General features: G+C 35.2%; 1 pseudogene across 1 annotated transcript in view; it reads right to left on the bottom strand.

The window, feature by feature from the left end:
• LOC308641697 (calcium/calmodulin-dependent protein kinase type II subunit gamma-like) overlaps positions 1–12,381 on the bottom strand; it is a 62,143-nt pseudogene extending 49,762 nt beyond the window's left edge. Inside the window, exons 1-2 of the transcript in view lie at positions 12,214–12,381; positions 9,494–9,631 (exon numbers count right to left, since the gene is read on the bottom strand). The product of the transcript in view is annotated as a calcium/calmodulin-dependent protein kinase type II subunit gamma-like (transcript). The remainder of the gene's footprint in view (positions 1–9,493; positions 9,632–12,213) is intronic.
• Between the last annotated feature and the right edge of the window lie 7,556 nt (positions 12,382–19,937).

Below are 19,937 nucleotides of genomic sequence, written 5' to 3'. Positions count from 1 at the left end.
TGAATATGCTAGTGATGATCTGAGAATCAGGATTAAAGGAAAATTGAACTCAAACAGAAAGAAATGGATACTGTATATGTACAATGAAGACCTGTAACCATATAGATTTTTTTTTAATGAGGCTATTTATAGGATTAGAGTTTGAACCATGTTGTATGGTCAATGAGGGCTATTGAAGGTTTCTAGGAAGTATATTGACAAGTAAGATAAGTATTTTTGAAAGAGCACTTGGCTTTTGGTTAAATCCTTTAACATTAATTTTTCTTTACATTTTCTTGGAAGGAGGCAGGGATGGCCCTATGGAAGCTAAGCTGCAGGGAAGTATTCATCTCAGATGTATTGAGAGATCATCATCTAAACTATTCTTTTATTGCCTTAATTTATCTTGCAGATAATTATAAAAGAAAATAAGGCCTGGTTATCAATATTAAGGGCTGGGTTTGAAACCCTATTCATCTCAATAATATCTGCCAAAAAGGGAATCTGTGAGTCTTTAAATTTATCAACATATTAGTTCACAGTTTTATTTAAGAACTTGCTAGAAACTCTGAGTTTTAAGAAAGCTACTATGCTCCCCTGACTTCCTAACTAATTTTAGGAAAAATCATAATCACAACTTTATAAGTTTAATTTTCCCATAGGTTTGCTTGCTGTGTCTCACATTGTCAAACCACTATAATTATTGGGTCATATCAATATGTTGCCATCATTACATTATGAAAATATTGTTCGATTGACTCATCCCAAGAATATGCAGTTCTATAAAACTGGGCATATTTAATTGGAGTTAGCCATTGCCACCATTGGAGATTACCATTAGGTTTATTAAGATAGTACAGCACAAGAAGTCTTAACTAATATCAACAAGCTTTAACTAAAATTCCAGCACCTGTGTTTGAGTTCTAGCACTACCAGTTCATCCATCAAATGGAAATTATGCTGTTTCCTATCTCAGTGTTTCTATGATCATATGATCAGATGAAAAAGCTCTTTTAAATTGCAAACAGAACATTAAGTTAGCACTTAATTATTAAGTGCATAGACTTTGAACTTAAAAAAAATGGGTTCCAACCCTGGTTCTGTTACCTACTAGGTGATTCCAAGCAAGTTCCTTAATGTTATTTTGTATTACTTTTGATATCTGCCCAAATTCTTTAACCCAGATCACAGAGTTGTTGTGAAGATGCAATATAATAATATGCTGCGGTTGTAAAATGTGTCTGTGTATTCTTTGACATACTCCCATTGAGATATAGGGTTCTTACCTCTTTAAATTGAACCTGAATGGGCTCTAGAGTACAGAGGAAATTATGCTAAGTGATGCCTGAGGTCAGGTCATAAAAGGCCATGGAGCCTCTCCTGGACTCCCACATATTAGATTTAGCAAGATATTATCTGATGATATTTACCTATATCAGTAGTTTGATAAGAAAGAACATGATAAGATATTATCTGGTAATGATTTTAAAGTGGCATCACAAAAATTCTTCAATTAGCAATTAAGTACACATCTGAAACAAATTAAATTGAAATTTTCTAAGAGTAAATCTTAGCTGTTCTTTACACACGCAGATAAAGGTAACCATATGAAGTGACAGGAATGTTAACACATTAACGAGCTTGAGTGTGATAAACATTTCACAATGTATGCACATGTCAAAGCATTGTGTATATAGCTTAAATATATGCAAATTTTGACAATTATAAATCAAAGCTAAAAAATAAAAAAGTATGAATTTTCAGAAAGAAAATAGAATACATAAAGCCTAGCTAAATGGAAATTTTGGAACTGAAAAATATCTACATAGAAAACAATGTACATAGAAAACTTAGTATGTAGGCCCCACAGCAAAATAGAGAAGGCAGAAGAAAATATCAGAGAACTTGAACATAGAACAATAGAAATTATTCACTAAAAAAATAGACAATATACTTTAAATATACAGAATTTCAGCAATCTGTGGGTTTAGAACAAAATATTTTAATATTTAAATCTTTAGGATCAAAAAAAAAGAGAAAGATGATAAGGCTAAATAGTATTATAAACAATAATCACTGAAGAATCTGCAAATTTGGTTAAAGATTCAAATTTAAAGATTTACGAAGCTGAGTGATTTCTTAACAAGATAAACTCCCAGAAATCTATGCCAAGGTACATCTTAATCAAACTCAGAAAGCTAAAAACAAAGAAAAATTATTGACAGCAACAAGAGAGGAATGACACTTGTACTGAAAAATAATTCAAACTATAGCAGATTTCTCATCAGAAATAACAGAGAGACTCAAATGAAATGGCACAATGATTATCCAGTGTTGAAAGAAATCAACTCTCAACCTAGAATTTTATGTACAGCAAAAATATCCCTCGGAAATAAAGGAAAAAATTAAGAGATTCTCAGATGAAGGAAAACAATTTGTCACATGTAGTCCTATCATAAGAAGGCATGAAGGGAAGTTCTCCACACAGAAAAGAAATAAGAAAAGTAAGTCTAGAACATTAGGAAGGTAGAAAATACAATGGCAAGAGTGAAAATATATGAAAACTGTATATGAAACAGACTTTACTTGTGTTTTCTAAAGTATATTTGAAAGTCAAAAATTGTAACACTGATGTGGTTATCAATGTATGTAGAGACAATTATGCTAAGAAATTGAGGGTGTAATGCGGCATAAATGGAGGGAAATTTGCTAGGTGCTGTGGTGCAGACCTATAATCCCAGTGACTCCAGGGGTTGAGGCAGGAAGATCGAAAGTTCAAGGTCAGCTTCAGCAATTTATTAAGGCCCTAAGCAACTTAGCAAGACCTGGTCTCAAAATAAAAACTACAAAGGGCTGGGTATGTGTCTCAGTGGTAAAGTACCTCTGGATTCACTTCCTAGCAACAACAACAACAACAACAAAAGGCAAGTTCTCTGTACTTCACTTAGGGTGGTAAAATGTCAACGTGGTACAATGTGATAAATTATGTGAGTCTAATGCCTAAAGTAACTACTAAAAGCTGTGTAAAGAGAGACACTCAAAAACACGATAAATAAGTATAAGGAATCCTTAAAGATGTTAAAATAACCTACAGAAAGAAGAGGCAAATAAAGCAGGAATAAATAAATAGAAAATGAACAAGACAAGTCAAATGGATTTCAATTATATAACATTCTTAGAATGACAAGCATTGAGAACAAATTAGTGGTTGCCAGGGTTTCCAGTTGTGGGAGGGAGTAGCATGAGGGAAGTCTTGGAAATGAAGTAGTTCTAAACATTTACTGAAATGATAGTTACACACATCTCCACATGTAAAAATGGTGCAGAACTGTACACCAATGTGGGATATTTAATATGTATTTCAAATAAATATAATATTTTAAAATTAAAAAATGTAAATAGTAAATATTAGAAGCCAAATAGAAATATGTGGCTCCTGAGTCTTAGCCCAACTCTTTTTTCAGTGTTTTATGACTGTGGAAATAGCCAAAAGTAAAATATTGAGCATATGTGGGCAGCCATATATGTCATAAATATATTTTTAATTATCTGATAATTTTGTCAACACTCTTTTACTTGTTATATCTATAGTTACAACACCAGAGCTCTCCTTGTTTCAATTTTTCTGTGAATGTTTTCCTGAGTCTACAGGTTTCACATCCACATTAATGGCAGTCACATTTCCCCTGTGCCACTTAACATGATCATATACAGTCCAGTGCTTTTCGTTGTATCATATTGGCTTAGCCTTATTTACCTAATCATGTTATAAGCTCCTTAAGGTCAGGCATAAACGTTATCTTTTTTTCTAGCTATACACTTGACCCCGAGATTTTGCTAAATCCCTTCTTTGTAAGTTGATGGAATGATGCTCAAGTGCATTCATTAGAAAGTCATTTACAAAATTTTGAAAAGTAAATCCTTTTCAAAATTGACTTAAAATGGCATTTCAGAGATACATTGTCCAAGATATACAGATGTTGGCTTCAAGCAATATCTGTTTTCTTCTGTGAAAATGTAAGGCTCTGATTTCAACACAAATTTTATATTTCAAGAAAAAAATTCAAATCTAATTGGATTGAACATTGATTGGAAATAACTGGTGGTAAATGTAGATAGGTAAGATGTGGCTGGAGGAGAGGGGTACTTAGGGGAATGTCTTTCAGGTTTTTATTTTGTCTGTGGTAAGGGTAATCTTTCTCTTTGCTGGTGTGATCTCCTGAGCTGCTTTCTTGCACCACAGTCTTCCATCATGATGTTCTACCTCACCTCAGGGCCCTAGAAATACAGCTGGCTATTTATGTACTGAAACCTCTAAAACAATGAACTCCCAACCCCCACCCAAATAAATTTTTCCTTTTTAAAAAAATCTAATTGGATTGAACAACAAAGAGAATTCATTGGCACATGTAACAAAAAGTTTATGGGTAATTCAGTTATAGCTTGATCCAGGGGCCAATGATACCAACAAGGATCAAACTTTCTGATCTCTGCAATGTTGGGTTCTGCCACCAGTTTCACATGATGCCCTGATTGCTCTGGGCTGTCCCATAATTATTGAAAAATATCTGCTTCAATCGAGACTTGTACAACACAGATTCTGAAGGAAGAACATTTTCAAAGAAAAAAGAAGAATATTTTCTTTCTCAGGTTACCCAGCAAAATTTACTTTGCCTTTCTTTGACTCTGACTGGTTCCTATGTTTATTATGAAAATCAATTACTTAAGTCAGGAAGACTAAATACATAAATCTGTTTTTTAACAAATCTTGACAAACTCTTAGATCTCATGATGGGGATCAATAGCACTCAAATTAAATGGCTGAAAACACGTGGAAATAATTCCTCCAGTGCAAACTTTTGACACTGTTGATGGACAGAAATCTGAAGAATGTAATCAATAATATCCACTGCTAAAGTATTCATGCAACTCAGAGACTACAACTTTGAAACATTGAAAAATCCTTTTCCTCTGGAGCAGGGCCAAGAATTTGCAGATGTGACTTTCAGATCTGACTTTATCTTTTGTTGTATTGGTGAAACCAATTAATTTTCTGTTTCAGCTTTTAAATTTTATTTAGATGGAGTTAATTCTATGTTAGTCAATGATAGTAAGGATCAAGTAAAATAATGATATAAGAAATGCTTTAAAATCTGTATTTAGAGTTCAATAAAGATGACTTTCTATATCTTGCATATAGAGGCTTTGCATGGGACAGCATATTTATAAATGTTTTTATTGAATTATTTGTTTTCTGTTTCTTAGAGTTTGTTGTATTAAAGTTCCTATCTAGGAAATAAAACAAAAAATAGTATTTGTGAAAAAGCATCATAATTTTTCTTTCAGCTGTAAATGCAGAGCAGTTTTACGATTTTTCATTTAAAAAAAATGTTAAGAAATGTGTCCCATAGATTCCGATATGTTGTGTCTGTGTTTTCATTTATCTCTAAGAATTTTTTAATTTCCTCCTTAATGTCTTCTATAACCCATTGATCATTCAGTAACCTATTGTTCGTTCTCCAAGTGATGCATGATTTTTCCTTCCTTCTTTTATCATTGATTTTCAGTTTCATTCCATTATGGTCAGATAAGATGCATGGTATTATCTCTACTCCTTTATATTGTCTAAGAGTTGCCCTGTGACATAATATATGATCTATTTTTGAGAAGGATCCATGTGCTGCTGAGAAAAAAGTGTAACTACTTGATGTTGGGTGGTATATTCTATATATGTCAATTAAGTCTAGGTTGTTAATTGTGTTATTGAGTTCTATAGTTTCCTTATTCAACTTTTGTTTGGAAGATCTGTCCAGTGGTGAGAAAGGTGTGTTGAAGTCTCCCATGATTATTGTATGGTGGTCTATTAGACTCTTGAACTTGAGAAGAGTTTGATGAATATAGCTGCACCATTGTTTGGGGCATATATATTTATGATTGTTATGTCTTGTTGGTGTATGGTTCCCTTGAGCAGTATGTAGTGTCCCTCTTTATCCCTTTTGATTAACTTTGACTTAAAATCTATTTTATTTGATATGAGTATGGACACTCCTGCTTGTTTCCGAAGTCCATATGAGTGATATGATTTTTCCCAACCTTTCACCTTCAGTCTATGTATGTCTTTTCCTATCAAATGCGTCTCCTGTAGGCAGCATATTGTTGGGTCATGTTTTGTGATCCATTCTACTAGCCTGTGTCTCTTAATTGGTGAGTTTAAGCCATTAACATTTAGGGTTATTATTGAGATATGGGTTATCCTTCCAGCCATATTTGTTTATTTATGTTACTGAATATGGTTTGTTTTCCTCTTTGATTATTTTCCCCCCCTTTACTGTCCTACCTCCCACTGTTGGTTTTCATTGTTATTTTCCATTTCCTCTTCCTGTAATGTTTTGCTGAGGATTTTTTGGAGAGATGGTTTTCTAGCTGCAAATTCTTTTAACTTTTGTTTATCGTGGAAGGTTTTAATTTCATCTTCCATCCTGAAGCTCAATTTTGCTGGATACACAATTCTTGGTTGGAACCCATTTTCTTTAAGTGTTTGAAATATGTTATTCCAGGATCTTCTAGCTTTCAAAGTCTGTGTTGAGAGATCAGCTGTTATCCTGATTGGTTTACCCCTAAATGTGATCTGCTTCCTTTCTCTTGTAGCTTTTAAGATTCTCTCCTTATTCTGTATGTTGGGCATCTTCATTATAATGTGTCTAGGTGTGGATCTCTTATGATTTTGCACTTTTGGCGTCCTGCAGGCTTCTAGGATATGGGATTCTGTTTCATTCTTCAAGTCTGGGAAGTTTTCTCAAATTATTTCATTGAATAGATTGTTTATTCCTTTGGTTTGGAGCTCTGTGCCTTCCTGTATCCCAATGACTCTTAAGTTTGGTCTTTTAATGTTATCCCATATTTCTTGGATGTTCTGCTCATGGTTTCTTAACAGTCTTGCTGAGCTGTCTATGTTCTAAAACTACAACTTTCTTATATTTGATAAAGGGGCTAAAAGCATGCAATGGAGGAAGGATAGCATCTTCAACAAATGGTGCTGGGAAAACTGGAAATCCATATGCAACAAAATGAAACTGAATCCCTTTCTCTCACCATGCACAAAAGTTAACTCAAAATGGATCAAGGAGCTTAATATCAAACCAGAGACAAGGCATCTGATAGAAGAAAAAGTTGGTTACGACCTACACACTGTGGGGTCGGGCTCCAAATTCCTCAATAGGACACCCATAGCACAAGAATTAATATCTAGAATCAACAAATGGGACTTGCTCAAACTAAAAAGTTTTTTCTCAGCAAAAGAAACAATAAGAGAGGTAAATAGGGAGCCTACATCATGGGAACAAATCTTTACTCCTCACACTTCAGACAGAGCCCTAATATCCAGAGTATATAAAGAACTCAAAAAATTAGACAATAAGATAACAAATAACCCAATCAACAAATGGGCCAAGGACCTAAACAGACACTTCTCAGAGGAGGACATACAATCAATCAATCAAGTACATGAAAAAATGCTCACCATCGCTAGCAGTCAGAGAAATGCAAATCAAAACCACCCTAAGATATCATCTCACTCCAGTAAGATTGGCAGCCATTATGAAGTCAAACAACAACAAGTGCTGGCGAGGATGTGGGGAAAAGGGTACACTTGTACATTGTTGGTGGGACTGCAAATTGGTGCAACCAATTTGGAAAGCAGTATGGAGATTTCTTGGAAAGCTGGGAATGGAACCACCATTTGATTCAGCTATTCCCCTCTGGGTCTATTCCCTAAAGACCTAAAAAGAGCATGCTACAGGGACACTGCTACATCGATGTTCATAGCAGTACAATTCACAATAGCAAGACTGTGGAAGCAACCTAGATGCCCTTCAATAGACGAATGGATAAAAAAAAATGTGGCATTTATACACAATGGAGTATTACTCTGCATTAAAAAATGACAAAATTATAGAATTTGGAGGGAAATGGATGGCATTAGAGCAGATTATGCTAAGTGAAGCTAGCCAATCCCTAAAAAACAAATGCCAAATGTCTTCTTTGATATAAGGAAAGTAACTAAGAACAGAGTAGGGAAGAAGAGCATGAGAAGATGACTAACATTAAACAGGGATGAGAGGTGGGAGGGACAGGGAGAGAGAAGGGAAATTGCTTGGAAATGGAAGGAGACCCTTAGGGTTATACAAAATTACATACAAGAGGAAGTGAGGTTAAAGGGAAAAATAATACAAGGGGGAGAAATGAATTACAGTAGAGGGGGTAGAGAGAGAAGAGGGGAGGGGAAGGGAGGGGAGGGGGATAGTAGAGGATAGGAAAGGCAGCAAAATACAACAGACATGAGTATGTCAATATGTAAATCAGTGGAAGTGTAACTGATGTGACTCTGCAATCTGTATACGGGGTAAAAATGGGAGTTCATAACCCACTTGAATCAAAGTGTGAAATATGATATATCAAGAACTATATAATGTTTTGAACAACCAAAAAAAAAATAAAATAGAATCACTATAGAACCTGAATCTGACATTTATTGTGAAATAAAATCTCCTAAATCTGTAAAAAAAAAAAAAAAAAAAAGAAATGTGTTTGCAGGGAGTAGATAACCGTGAGATGTTTTTATATGTGCTAGGTTGTTAAATAATCCTCCAAATCCCATGAGGAATGTACTATTAACCCAACTGTAGACCAAGAAACTTGAGTTGAATTTTCTTACAACACAAATGGTAAACAGCAAATCTAGACTCAAGTCAAGGTTAGCCTGACACCAACTCTCTGCTCTTTCCACAACAGAATGTATTTTTTTACAAGAAAATTGTAAGTTCCCCCAGAGCTAAACAATATTCAAGTTTTAAATAAATATCTCCTTGAAATACATGGTTTCTAAAAGGGTACTTTCAGTGTCCTTAGCTGTTGGATAGATGTTCATATTTAAGTATTTAAGATTTCAGAGTTTAGCCTAATCATCGTGCCATCTGCTATGAAATGATGAGCCCATCTGTCATGATATTCAAGACGGTATCAGATTCCATTTATTCTACGAGAAGACAATGACTTTTGAAATACCAAATTTGAATATGTCTGATTACAACATTGTGTTATGCTTAAGAAATTTCGAAGCTAGTTTCATATAGTTGAATGATAACTGAAGCCTTGGCATTGGTTTGGAGATGATGAGGCAGCCAAATTGGAAAAATGCAGATCCCTAAAGCTGATTTGGGAGTTTGTCAGATATAGTGTGATGCCCCTCGTCTTACTGACTCTTGGCATTATATCCAACCATACACATTCTCTAGAAGTTTTGGAAGAAATATTCTTATAAATAGCATTCTATAAAATATTTTCAATTCCATTCCTCATTTAATTTTCATTTAATGTAAACATGCATTTTTATTTTCAGCCTTATTTTTTCTCTTTATGTTATTCCATTTCCTGTATATTTTATATTTATTTCTAGAAGTAAGCAAACCATATTCTAAGTGGAGTTGACAGTCACGTGCTTCTAAAAGGAAAATACATGAACTATGGGAGAGTCCTCTTTGGGGACCAAGGCTGAGATTAAATTGGATATCAGGTGATGCTGCTGCATTCTCTTTTTATCATCGTCATCATCGTCATCATCATCATCACCATCATTGTTATTTGATGAAATGAGCTTGAACAAATGGTTCCTTCAGTTTTAACATGAGTTGATTCATGAATATATTTTAGGCAGGACTGGTAGAAATTATCTTCCCTCCATGCAACCTGACTTTAATCAATCATATAAGGTCATTTAGGTTTTAAAAGTGATTTACAATTCTCCAAACACTTTCTCAATTTTCAAGAAAAATTCAATTCTCAAATATGTATGAAACATTACCTGTCTCTCCCTACCTATTTCCCCTTATTCTACTCTATTTTAACCTTGGGTTGAAACTGTTTTGTTTCTGCACATATGGAATGGATTTCTTATGCTAGAATTGTTTCTTCTAAAGATCTAAGATTCTAAAGTACTTCTATGCATTCTCCCAAATTTCCAGAGGACCAATAGCATGTACAAATTTCTCACAGAGAGGCCTATATGCAGCTAATTTAAGAAATCACATTACTTTCAGAATCTTGGGGACAATTTAGGCACAAACTATTATTACCGAGATAGACCTTTAGTAAGATTTAGTGTGGAATACAAGAAAACAATAGACACAAATCATCAGGAAAGAAAAAGAGAAAATCTTCCATGTTTGGAATTTCTCATATCTCAGATCATTTTGATCTATTGAGTTGATGAACCAAGTACCTAAATTTGAACTGAGGGAAATATTTCAAAAGGGATTTCCTACACTGCCAAATGCACCTCTCTGTCCTTGACCTTGCAGGAGGCCAAGGTAGTGCTGGATAAAGCCCATGACCCCATGGTGTTACTATTGGAAGATTATCTGGTGACTTTAGAAGCAAGGCATAAAAGACCCTTGGGATCTTGTCTCTCTCTGGCCAATCTGTAGCAAAGAACAAATTTAAATCTTAACATGTAGACAACACCCCCCCCTTCACTTTTTTAAAAAAGAACTTTGCTGGATCTCCTTTGTCCTTCTAGTGAAATGAGAAAACACTAGATTTGATGGTGTGGCCTTCATATCCTTCTCCAACACTACTTCTTTTCTCCATTTGCTTCTGTGTTCTATTTAAAAAGCCCTGACATGAAGTTCCCTAACACATGCCTTAGTCCTGCTGAAAACCTTTTATCAGCTTCCCATGTCATATAAGAAAAACCTGAGCTGCTTATCCTGTGTACCACACCCTGCATGATTGGGCTCCTACCAGCTTCTCCAGGCTCCTCTCTTGCTGCTTCCTGCCTTGTCCACGGTTTTAGAAATATTCTTTTTTTTTTTTTTTTTTGGCCAAGCTCTTTTTTTCCTGCAAGGATTTTATAAATGCTGTCTCTTTACCTGGAATGCTCTCTATTCTCCTTCTTTGACCTGGCTGATACTTCTCATCTTTCAGATTTCAGAATATCAATCATCTTATTTTCTATCTCAAAATCTTCTTTAATATCTTTCTGAAGGCATCAAATTATGTTACTGAAATTATTTTACTCTTTAGATTCTATCAGTGGCAAATATTTGTAGAATAGCCTATCTACAATTTCTTTCCAAGATTTCCTTAAATTCTGTCTGAAGTCCTTGCTAAGCACCTAGGTGGAAGCTACCCTCTTTGTGGCATACACAATTGTTGTTTTGACTGTTCTATCAGTCCTTGAGATTCCTAAAAACAATTGCATACATATTTGTGCCTAAAAGAACTTGATAAATACTAAGTTCTCAAAAGCTTCTGCTTTTAATAAAATGAGAAAATGAATTCCACAAGCAAGTTTGATATATATTTGAGGAATTTTGGATATCGAGGCCAAAATATGTATAAGTGTATAGGTTCAAGGTTGCAGTATAGGAATTCAGGCCAGTTACAGAGTATAGTTTAACGAATCTGGTTGCCTTATATTTACCTTTGTTTTTCTTATTTTTAAAAATGTTATTAACATGCATAAATTGTACATATTGCTGGGCTTCAGTGTGGTAGTTAAATGTATGTATACAATGTGCAATGATCACATCCAGCTGCTCTTTATATACCCTCCCTCCCCTTTTCTAGTCTCTATTCTACATTTACGTCATTTTTTTTAAGTGACTTCCACATATGAGAGAGAAGATGTGGCTATGTTTACCCTTTTTCTACTCCCATTTCCAATCCTACAAAATCCCCTTGGTCCAGGAAGCCCTCTTTCACAGACTCCAGGTGCTGAGGGAAAATGTTTCCTCTGAAAAAGACCAAGCAGATTCACTGTCATCCATAAGCCCTGGCAGACCCCAGTGTCCTGTGCTAGAAGCTTTAGACTCCCTCCTTTACCTGGGTACTGCCTGAGTTTTGGTTATCCCAGACCTTGCTTTCCTCTCTGGATTTTAGTCAGTTATTGTTAAAGGAATAAACTTAAAAAGGGCTGCAATTTGTATCAGGTGACCTCTACCTGTACTAGAAAATAATTGGGCCTAAAGTGGAGACTGATTCAAGCTGACCCAAAAAGATTTACTCTTACACCTACTTCTGTTCCTTCTCCTCCTTCTCCTCTCCTTTTTCCTCTCTTTCTCACCTAAAATTATAGCATAAATCATTCCCTCATAGTTTGGGATACTAAAGAAATCAATTATATTAGAGTCCAGAGTTGGGAAAAGAAGAGAAAGGCTCTGAATTTAACACTTTTACCTTTGGAGGGAAGCTTTTACCTAAGGAGGCAAGCTTGTAGTAAGAACTTCTGGTTTCTGCCAAGTTTCCAAAGGCAGAATTCAGTAGCCTGGACATGAGCTGTACCGATTTTAAATCCAGAGAATTGGGCTTCCTGTCCCCTGTTAACGTCTCCCTAGTCTCTTTCATGGTTTAACAAATCTGGTTGTCTTATATTTACCTTTGTTTTTATTACTTTTTAAATGTTATTAACATGTATAAATTGTACATATTGCTGGGCTTCAGTGTGGTAGTTAAATGTATGACAAAGCAGGAAATGCTGAGGATAGAAAACAAATTATAATCAGAAAAACTGGTAGTGATGGTGGTGTTTGGGGGTATCAGGGTTTGGGTTTTGAGTTTGGAAACCTTCTAAGAGAAAACCTTATTCCAAAGGACATCTTGTTGCTGAGAAGAAAACAGCACAGACGAGAGAAGATGCCAGTGTGTAAAGGAAGCAACCCAAGTACTAAGTGTGAAGGAACTGGGTTCAGCACCCAACACAAACCAGGGCTTGGGGTTCTGTCCTTTACCTGCTCAGCACCTGCTATTACAATTGGCCCAGATCCCTGCTTAGAGATCCTAGTTTGAGTCTATGTATTGTGTCATCTTGGACAGAGTTTTTGCATTCTTGAATTTTCAATTTCATTTCCTTTTAAAATCAGGCCATGTCTTTTTCATGACCAAAGTTGGTATCAATACAAACAATGAAAGTAAATAACATTTCTTAGTTGGTAGAGTAACATAAACTCCAAGTTATTAATCTTAAGAAGTAAAAGAACCAGCTAAGTGGCAAAGGGGCTATGTGTGAGTCTGAGTTCTGAAGAAAGAAATTCTGTGCCTGAGGACATAGGGAAGCCTGACAAAAAGATTAAACACACCCCCATGCTTTGTACCATGCTTCCTGGCAGAGGAGGTTAAATCCCAGGGGTAATGACACTAAAACAACAACAACAACAACAACAAAAAACAGATATCATGCTTCCCCCTTACTTCCTAGAGCTAGTTCCTCTTGTTGTTCCTCTGTCAAAAAGAAAGACCTAGGTAACAAAGAATATCATTTTATCTGAGAGAATTTTTAGTAATTTAGAGTGTTTGGGTTTTTTAATGCTTAAAATTCTGATCCTTTTTAATAATTGCTCTTATTCAAAGAGGAAAGAGAAGAGAGAGAGAGAGAGAGAGAGAGAGAGAGAGAGAGAGAAACCACTTAGTCTTATAGAAAATCTTAAATCTCCCTTATTCCCACAGTACCACCTTCAAAGAGAGGCATCATTTTTAAAAGTTTAATGTCCTAAATTCTTTTCCTTTGAGCTCAAGTACTTTTTCACTGAGTCACTTTCTAAAGGACATGAGCACTACTTCTGGATCTGATTTTAAAAACTAAGATTGGATTTTGGATTTTCTCAAGTTTCGCATTAAGGGTAAGAATCTTTGCCAACTACACACAATTACATCCTTTTGTATTTCACGGTAAAAAAGTAATGTAGTTTTAAAAACTTTGTATGACTCATTTCTTTCTTTCTTTCTTTTTGTTAACACTGAAGTTTGGAAAAAAATTTCTCCACTAATAAATTTGTTCTGTTACAAAATCCACTTCCAACATCCAGATGACTTTCATCTTCTTCCCCAGGTCAGACTGTACATTTAGAGGAATTGTACCATGTGACACAAAGTCTAACAAATATAACCTCATGCAAGCTTAAGAAAAATTTATGCTGTAGATATTTTCCTTATTTTATAGATGGCATTTATGGATCTAGTTCAGAATTATACGGAAAATCCAAGTACCAAATGAGAGAGTTAGAATTCAAACCAAGGTATTTCTTCCTTTAAATCTCTTTATACTGTAATATGTTCCCTTTACCTGGGAATAAAACTAATAATCATATATATTCTAAATGGAGAAAGAGCTGGACAGAAAGTGCTGGTAGTTCAAAGATAAATAATTAACATTCTTTTCCCTTAAGGCATTTATCATCTAATAGTGAAGACAGAGGCAGATGTAGTCTGATTATTGTAAAATTCTGTGACAAAACAAGAATATCATGTGATATTTACTGAGTATGCTGTGTTTGCAGAGCAAACAGTTATGAGTACTTGTGCTGGTTCTTAGGTTTAATGATATAGGAACTCATGAGGGGCATGGTGGCCAGGGAAAGGGAGGAAGTAGTCTTATTGGAGAGATCCATGTCTTCATTATAAGAAGAGGATACAGTGGAGCAGATGTCAAAGGATGGGTAAGGATCCCCTGAAGTTATATTTGGGTAAGAATATTGGAAGCAAAGTGAATAACATGTGAAAAGGCAAATATGTGTGGAAAAGCTTGGACATTCAAATTTGCCCAAGTAGTTCAGAGGATGTGGGAGAGTGGGATAGGCCCATTTGAATAGATAGGCAGGTTTCAGCTCCAGAAAGCCCATGCACGCCATGTTCTATTTGATTTCATCCTGTTGGCAGTGGAAGGCCACTAAAGGGTTTTAGGGTGGTGAGTGATATGGACGCCAGTCCCCATATCCCATTTAATGTGGACATTTCTTCTATCCATAAATTCTGGGGTCATGAGACAGAGCTAGAGCCATCGTTCCCTTCAGGTAACAGTGCTGTAGCTACAATACTTGGCCTCTAGTCCTTAGTCCTTGATTGTACTACTGTAGAGTTTGGTACTTCTGTAGTCATGCAGCTTAGGGCCCAACAACTAATGGTTATGGTCCATCTCCTAGAGGCTGATGACAAACCAGCTAGTTCCCTAGGTGACCTAGAATGTGAAGGGAAGCAGAAAATCTACACGTTTTAAAAAATCACCTACCTTCCAAATTTCCCCAAATAAATAGGAATAAAAGCTTGATGTTCAGTCATTTACTTGTTATACAAAAATACAGCCCTAGAAATATTGGTGGTATTCCTCTGTTGCAAATTAGGGATGGCCTCACTTCTACTCAGCTGCCCTAGGTGTTATTCCCTTTGAAGTTAAGGGACCAAATAAAAGGCTTATGACATTACCTTTTAGTCCTGTTTCTACAACAGGTCTTTCTTTATGCTGAGGACACTCATTACTTAGTTCAAGGCAAAATTGTTTATCTGGCTCCAAATTACTCTTAACCATTTTTCCAATTTCAATCAAAGTCTCTTCAGAGCTTGCAGTCTCAGGCAGATGTGGGATCCTGGTGTCATGCAGAGAAGTAGCTTGATTATAATCACGTTCCTCTAATGATCTCATTCCAACTAGGCAGCAGCTTGATGCCCTTATTCCCTTCACAGATTTGCCTTGGAAGTTCAGTTCTACCTCCCTGACTAGATGTCTCTCCTTCTATTTCTGCTTTCTTGCTATTCAAGAAAACTAACGTACCCTAGTTATTTGGCATCCATTATTTGTGAAACTCTTAACCCTTCAATGGAGAAAGTGAGTCTATTTCTTTCTTCTAGGAAAAATTAGCAAGTTAGTTGTTCTTGCTTCTATATCAACTTGTTACCAAGTTCTCTAGGGTCTAGCTCCTCTTGTAAGGCCACTTTCTTTTCTCCTTGTACCAATGACCTTTAAAACCTGCCACCTTCATTCTTTCTGAATCCCATCTTGTCTTATTATTCCTCCAACTTCATTTTTCAAGGCAATTATGTTCCCATTATCTCTGATAACTTGCTACATTATACAAATGTAGATTGTTGATGGTGAAAAGATTATGATTTTGATATTTAATTGCTTTTTATAATATGGTATTTGTTTGGAAATAGAACTCTGATATTGTAGCATTTCTCTATTATATAGCATTCAATGAAAGCCAATTAACTACAAAACAAAGCAAAGCAAACATAACTGTGAGTTTTAGGAAGAAAAGGTATTTTTGTCTAAACCCAGATTACTGATATTCAGCTGTTTAAAATTAGAAGTAGAACATGGGCTCCTTAAAGAGAATCACTACCTCAGAAAACAGTCCTATTTGGAGAATTTGGGGAAATTGATGGGGAAACTCATTCTTCACCAGCACAGGCATTCTAGATATGTGGCTTACAAAAATATATTCAGGCCATTTATTGATTGTAATTCATTCAATTCAAACATGAACTGACTTTTACAGTTTTCCCATTTAAATATGTACTGAGCATCAATCCCATGCCAGGCACTGGAAGTTCAGGTTAAATAAAACATGGCCAACTTCCACCCTCAAGGAACTTACATTGTAATAGAAGTAGCAGGAAAATGCAAAGAGGGAATTTTAGGAGAGGATATCCAAAGTGAGGAGGCCTGTGATCAGAGGAAGTGATGACCAGGTTGATTACTGAAGAATTAGCCATGGTATATGAGATAAAGCGGAAGGGAATAGAGATACTACTAATGAATGAAACAGCATGTACAGGAACACATTCAAAGGTTAGGATCTGCCTGCAGTTGGAATAGTTCTTCAGAACAGTTCTGTTTAGTTTCAGTATAGTGCTTTAAAATTGAAATTAAATGAACTTAAATGACATGCATAATTCTTCTACTACTCCCTACTACCTTACACATACAGTGTTAGGTATACTTATGCTTGACCTCTAAATGTATTGGAACTTTTGAACCTTGGCACAGAGACAGCAAACAGAATGAGGCATTAGAGAAGCTTCAAGTAGCTCAGTATGGGCAGAACAAGTGTGAATGCAGAGAAGGGGAAGAAAGGAATCTGCAGAAGTGCATGGGAATCTGCACCTAAAGAGGCTTGCATGCAGTGATAAAGAATATGAATTTCATCCAGAAAATTAAAGGAAACAATTAAAGCAGCTCAAGCAGAAAACACCAGGGAATATTTGTCTTATAGAAAGATCATGAGGCAGGAGTGTACAAGGTAGATTGGAAGAGATAAAAAATAGTGACAAAGATAAATTTTATAAAGAAGTTGATTAAGCCAGGCTGAATATTATAAAGGCCCATAAGCAACAATCAAAATAGAGTATATCTCTCTTTGAGATTTAAAGAATATGAAAAATAAAACTTGGCAAATGATTGAGTGGGGATGGCTTAAAGGGAAATGCAGAGGGTGAAATATATATATATATATATATATATATATATATATAAATCCAGTCATCAAAGACAATATATATATATAATATATACACATATATATATTGTATATTTTGTATATATGTATATACACATACACATATATATTCTGTCTTTGATGACTGGATTTACATATATACACTTGAAGTGTATATATATCACATATATATGTGATTATAATGTCTTTTATGCCTGGCTTCATGTATATATTCATATATACATTTAAGTATATGTTAATATATAAAAATATGTATATATATATATATATATATATATATATATATATATATATATATTTCACCCTCTGCATTTCCCTTTAAGCCATCCCCACTCAATCATTCATGTTGGTACCGATTGCTGAAACAGGAAAGGAAAATAAATTGGTAGGAATTTGAAACTTCTCATTTGTCCTCACCCATCATTCCCTCATCTAGAGAAGAGTGTTCTGCTTATGGCTATGTTCCCATATTTTTCAAAAGGCTGTTAAGGAGATAGATGATGGTATGGCAAATAGTATTAGATTTGTAATTAGATGATCAAATTGGACATAGTATTTTCACTATATCTCAAGCATCTCACTTATAAAATGAAGATAACAAAATGTTTCTGCTTAACACATGTCTTGTTTGAAGATGAATATATGATGAAAAAAGCAAATGCACTTTTGAGAAGTGCAAAGTGTAAGGGAACATCTAAGTGGTTAATTAAGCCTCTTGGTACATTCGAGTCAGGAAAGTCAGCATTTACCCAGAGGACATCATAAGGGCAGATTTAAAAGCAATGAGAGATATAATAAGACTGCTGCAGCAAAACCAAGAGCAAATGAAACAAAATAAACAAAATGTAAACTGGTGACATGGAATGAAACTCTGAAAGTCAGGACAGACTGACAGGGAAATAATCTCTGGGAAGTCAGGGAGGATGTCTCTAAGGAAGAATGCCAACTGGCATCACAGCCCTGCCTGTGGGCACACAGGCTGAAGGTTTGTGCTGCGGGGCCAGTTGTGGGGTTCATGATTCCTCCATATCCAGGATGTGCTATTAATGAGGAAGCTTATGATCAAAACCTGGTACCTGTGACCTGCCCTAGGTAATTCTCAGAGCTGCTGCCTCATTTGGGGTTGGAAGTTGATTTGTGTATGCTGAGAGTCTAATGTGACAGTGGTCCTTACATTAGATCCTTCTGCAATCCTCTTCTGAAGCAGATGCTAGTAGATTCCCAAATCAGGGTCCTTCAGAGGTTACTAAAAAATAGGGTAGTTATATTAATTAGGATACAGATTAGATAGCTATAACAAAAAGACTTCTCAAATACTGTAACATTAATAAGACAGAATTTGTAATGTTTTTTCTTCTAGAAGTTTCAGTAGGTGATGCAGGGCTGTGTTGGTGGCTTAAAGGGGTGAGAACTCAAGAACTCCATTGTCTTTAGGGTTCATCATTTTGCATGTTTGAAATTGGCTAAAGGCTATAACTTCTGGAAATCCCATTTTGGTCAGCAGGGTACAAAAACAGAGAGGAGAAGGCATAACTTTGCTCTTTAAGGATAAAATTTAAAAGTTGCATATATTGCTTACTTTAATTAGGCAGAACTTTATCATACATTCCATTTACTTTGAGAAAAGTTGGGGAGAGTAGTGATCCATGTGCCCATCTAAACTTACATGCTACAGAAGCAAAATAAAGGAGTAGGTATTAGAAGATAATTTTTGTTTTGTGCTGTAGTGATGAAAGCAGTTGGGACTTGGATTTTAGCAATAAAAATCATGTCCAAATTTATTTTTATGGACATCTTTAAAACTAATTTTCAATATAAAGGGATAAAGTGAAATACTAGTCTGATGAAAAATCTAATTATAGCTCCTGCTGTGCATTATTTAGCAAAGTATAATTTATATACAGTGTAATGCACAAATCTCAACTGTTGCAAATAATGAATTTTGACAAATAAGTATACCAATCCAATCTGCCCCCTACAAAATGAGTGAACATTTTCCTTACCCCAGAACATTTCTTCATGTCCTTTCTCAGTTAATCTCCCAACCACAGAAAACTCTCAATCTGAGTACTCTCACCATAGAATAGTTGGCCTATTGCAGAGGTTTAGGGAATAAAATTAGAGAGCATGTACTACCTTACTTCTTCTACTAAAAAAAATGACTTTTGAGATTCATATCTGTTATTGTATTATTGCATTATGTAAATATACAACAACCGTTTGCCCACTTTCCTACTGATAAATATTTTGGGTTGCTTTTAAGTTTTATCTGCTATGAATAAAGTGATTATGAATGTACAGATGTACTTATTTTTATGGACTTTTTTTTTTTTACTTCTTGAGAAAAGTTGGGGAGGGTAGTGATAAATACCCAGGAGTGGAATTACTGGGTCATAGTATTGATGTATGTTCACAACGAATTTCAAGTGCTTCTACCAGCAATTTGAGAGTTCCAGTTGTTCTAAATTCTCACCAATATATGCTATTGGCAAATTTTTAAATGGAAACTGTTCTAATGGGCCAGTTGGGCTTTGAAAAGGCAAAATCAAATTTGATCTTTAGCTCTCATATTATGTTTTTACAACCTCCTTTTACAGGGCATAAATACAGAAATAATTATTGATGTATTTTGAAATATGTAAAAACTTATATGAAAAAAATGATCCTCTGACA

Source organism: Spermophilus citellus (assembly GCF_964194105.1).
Source record: "Spermophilus citellus genome assembly, chromosome: 2".
In the NCBI taxonomy this organism is placed as follows: domain Eukaryota; kingdom Metazoa; phylum Chordata; class Mammalia; order Rodentia; family Sciuridae; genus Spermophilus; species Spermophilus citellus.
Note: the sequence above shows the minus strand (reverse complement) of the source record. Positions and strands in the feature narration are given on the sequence as shown.